The following is a 4,447-nucleotide window of genomic DNA, read 5'->3' as shown; positions in this document are numbered from 1 at the left end:
CTTTTAGTCTCTAAGAAACAATCTCTTGGGCTCACTTGTTTTGAGCATGTTTACTTTCTCATGTTTGAATATTTTAATGTTTGAATATTTTAAAGCTATACTTCTTAATTGCCTCATCCTTGACATGTTAACTTTTAGCCATTTTTGTGGTCATGTTTGAATGACGATTATGTAATGCTTTTGGATAACTTTATAAGTCATGTATCAATGATGGATTTCGTTATGTATTAATAACTTTTTTGGTCATGTATTAATGACGATTTCGTTATGTATTAATAACTTTTTAGGTCATGTATTAATGACGAATTCGTTATATATTTGTACGTTTTTAGACCCTTTAAAAGACAAGTTATTTAACCTAGTTATTTAGCTAAGTGATTACTTAAATAAATTATTCAAATCTAGGTTAACACAATCAAAATATATCATGTAAGCAATGCAGAAATATTAAGAACACATGATATGATAACCCAGGAAAACCAAACCAGTAAAAAATTTGGGAAGGATTTAACCTAGCTATCCTCAAGGTAAAACAAATCCACTATGAAAAAATTGAAGTTTATGCAATAAGACTTAGACCACTAACATCTAAATTCCTACCTCGTGTAGAAAACTTACTATCACGACCACGTGATAGCTCCAAATCCACGGACTACTTCTTTCTTTGATTCACTGCAACCACGAGTACTCCCACTTGTGACTTTGAGACTCCACTCAAAGGTTTCAGATCTTCTTTAAGTTCTTTATGCAGCAACTGAAGCAATCACCAAGTTCTTGACATGAATCTCGATCTTGATAACCCTAAGTATGTATGAAGGTAAACACCTCTAGATCTCACAAGAGATTAAACACACAACACATCAAAGACCTCTAAAACATAGTTAGGATTTTTCCTTTTATACTTGGAGTAAAATATAAAACCCTACGCTTCAAATTGGGCTTGGGCTGAGTTGGAAAAAATCTACAAAAAATTAATTTGCAACAGGTTCCATCGATCGAGCCTAATTTTTGATTGATCGAGCCTTGCAGATTTAGCCAATAAATCCTGCAATTCACTCAATTCCAACTTTACAAATAAACACACTTTGAGCAGCCTAAATCTAGACTTAAAGTTTTGATTATGGTTTGCCAACACATTACACATTAAAGTTCTAATACATTTAGTTCCTAAAGTCTTAGAACCTAACAATATTAATAACGTTTTTTGGTCATGTACTAATGGTGGATTAGTTACATATTAATAACTTCTTTTGGTCATGTATTAATGACGATTTCATTATGTGTTAATAACTTTTTTGGGTCATATATTAATGACGGATTCGCTGTGGAGTAATAACTTCTTTCGGTCATGCATTAATGATGATTTCATTTTGTATTAATAACTTTTTAGGTCATGTATTAATGACAAATTATTTATGTATTAATAACTTTTATTTGTCATGTATTAATGACGATTTTGTTATGGATTAATAACATTTTTTGGTCATGTATTAATAATGATTTTGTTATGTATTAGGGTAAATTACACTTTACCACCCTAAACTATGCACTATGTTACACTTTGCATCCTAAACTATTCGAATGCACATTTTGCACCTTAAACTATCACACTTTGCACCACGGTGTTACTTTTGCTGTTATGTTTAAAGGAATGCTACTGCACATGACGAGCACATGTATCTTGCTTAGGTGGAAGAAACTTAAAAAACCAAAACACCCTTCTTGAAAATCAATTAAAACAGAACCTAATTTTTTTTCACATCCCTCTCTTGGTCTCTCATGTGTGCAGCCTCTTCCCCAAATTCAGATTTTTATAAACCCTAAATCCCCAATTTGAATGACACTAAGATACAGTAATAAAACCGTGATAAGATATGATATACCATTGATTGGGGAAGAAAAATATTCATGTCTTATCGCTGCCATGATCTTGAGGTATGTTTTATTGCTATGCAAATAAATTTTCTGTATCAGTGGAGAAAGGTAGCACCCATGCCAATCATAAGCAACATCCTTAGTGAGACTATTGAGAAGGTCAGAGACTTCATTGTTACTTCCCAGAACATGATAAAAGATCCTCTTTTTACAAAGAATTTGAACGTCTTTGGGTGTGTTCATAAGTTCATCGAAGAACATAATGTAAGATGTGAAATAAGGTTTTACACTTTTATTGCACTATTCATAGGCAACAAGATTTCTCAAGATTGGTCGAGTTTTACCTGTTGCCTTCTTCAAGCCCATTATGAAATAATATTTAAACTAGATTTTCAAATTGAGGATTTAGGTTTTATAAAAATCTGAATTTGGGGAAGAGGCTACACGTATGAGAGACTAGGAGAGAGATGTGAGAAAAATTGGGTTTTGTTTTAATTGTTTTTGAAGAAGAGTATTTCGGTCTTTTAAGTTTGTTCCACCTAAGAAAGATGCATGTGCTTGTCATGTGCAGTAGCATTCCGTTAAACATAACAGCAAAAGTAATACCGGGGTGCAAAGTGTGATTAGTGTGATAGTTTAGGGTGCAAAATGTGCGCTCGAATAGTTTAGGGTGCAAAGTGTAACCCAGTGTATAGTTTAGGGTGGTAAAGTGTAATTTCCCCTATGTATTAATAACTTTTTTGGGTCATGTATTAATGACCGATTCCTTATGTATTAATAACTTTTTTTTGGGTCATGTATTAATGACGTTTTCGTTATGTATTAATAACTTTTTGGGTCATGTATTAATGACAAATTCGTTATGTATTAACAACTTTTTTGGGTCATGTATTAATGACTAATTCATTATGTATTAATAACTTTTTTGATCATGTATTAATCATGAAATTCGTTATGTATTAATAACTTTTTTTTTGGTCATGTATTAATGAAGATTTCATTATGTATTAATAACATTTTTGGGTCATGTATTAATGACGGATTCATTATGTATTTATAACTTTTTTTTTATTATGTATTAATTTGTTATGTACTAAAAGTTCAATTAGTGTATAAAACATCAATGAAAGTTTAGACCTCCAAATACAAAATTACCAACACAAGCTTATAATCAAACAATATATGTGCGAAATATGAAATATAAGCTATATCCAAATTGGTAACACACTCTAAATCGTAATTAATTACAAACACAGCAGCAATTAAAAGGTAAAGAGAAAGGAAAGTGAGATGCAAACACAAAGATAACACGACGATGTGTTATCGAAGAGGAAACCGAAGTACTTGGCGAAAAACCTCTCTGCCGCCCTCCAAGAGATCAATAATCTACTAGAGAATGAAATTCGGATACATAAATAGCAGAAGACTCTCCAAGCCTAATTTACAAGATCCCACAATAAGCCCATTGTATCAACCAAATGAATTGTCCTCTCTGAACTGCTTCCCAAGCACCAAAACATCTCCTCACTGATATAGGTATGGTGAAATAAGAATTTGATAAATGTACCTCTCAAGGATATGTCAATGGAGAGAGTGAGAGTAGAGGAATTTGGAGAATCAAATGATGAAGATTATGGATAAGTCAATCTTATTTTTCTCTAGGGTTTCTCTCTCAAAATTCTCTATAAAAGCTCTCAAAATTTCGTGAGTATAAGGGTATTTATAGTAAAGTGTATGAGGAATGCGAAAAATCAGTTTTCATCAAACAAGGCATTCTGGCGACTCAACCTCGCGACTAGAACAAGTCGCGAGCTAACTGTCTGGCCAAACTGAAATTTTTGTCCTGTAGTACTCCAGCTGTCATAAGCCTTCAGCTCCCCTGCATGCTTCACACGTGTGCCACCTTTGGCGACTTGTCAGTCGTGAGCTAGTTGCGAGGCTCTTCTTGAGTGCACACATCTTGAGTTTTCTTCACACTCTCTCACACATTACCCTTACATAAATCCCACCTAAATACAAGGTATCTAATTGCTAAATTACAAGCAAATTTGACACGGAATAAATTCAACACATGATTGAATAAAAAATCAACCTTACACTCTCCCCCTTTGGCTATTCTGTGACAAAACCCTAAAACAGACTCTAGACTTAACATGTGAGTTGGGAACAGTTGCCAAAACTCACTCATGCCTAACTCTAGAAACTGTGAAATTCTTGAACCATATGAACAAGTTTTTCCTTAAAACAATAACATAAGACGATCATTGTAAGCAAAAATCTTGAAATGCATATGGAGCAAGCACATTACGATCAAGTAGTAAAGAATAAAGCAGTAAAGCATGGCTTGACCAAACAAGAGCAATCACTATAAATAGTGATCACAATGATTATTCACATAAAGAATGAACATCCGAACATGCAAGCTAATAAGTTCAATGCAAAGTATCATTTGCATATCTAACACTAAACCGATACAAAAACACAAGATAGTTGCATAAAGGATATAAAATCTAACAAAGGCACAAGAGTGAAGTACAAAAGAAAATGCATAACAATAATTAAAAGTACTTAA

This window comes from Quercus suber, unplaced genomic scaffold (assembly GCF_002906115.3).
Source record: "Quercus suber isolate HL8 unplaced genomic scaffold, Cork oak 2.0 scaffold_190, whole genome shotgun sequence".
NCBI classification, from domain to species: domain Eukaryota; kingdom Viridiplantae; phylum Streptophyta; class Magnoliopsida; order Fagales; family Fagaceae; genus Quercus; species Quercus suber.
This window is presented reverse-complemented; position numbering follows the sequence as displayed.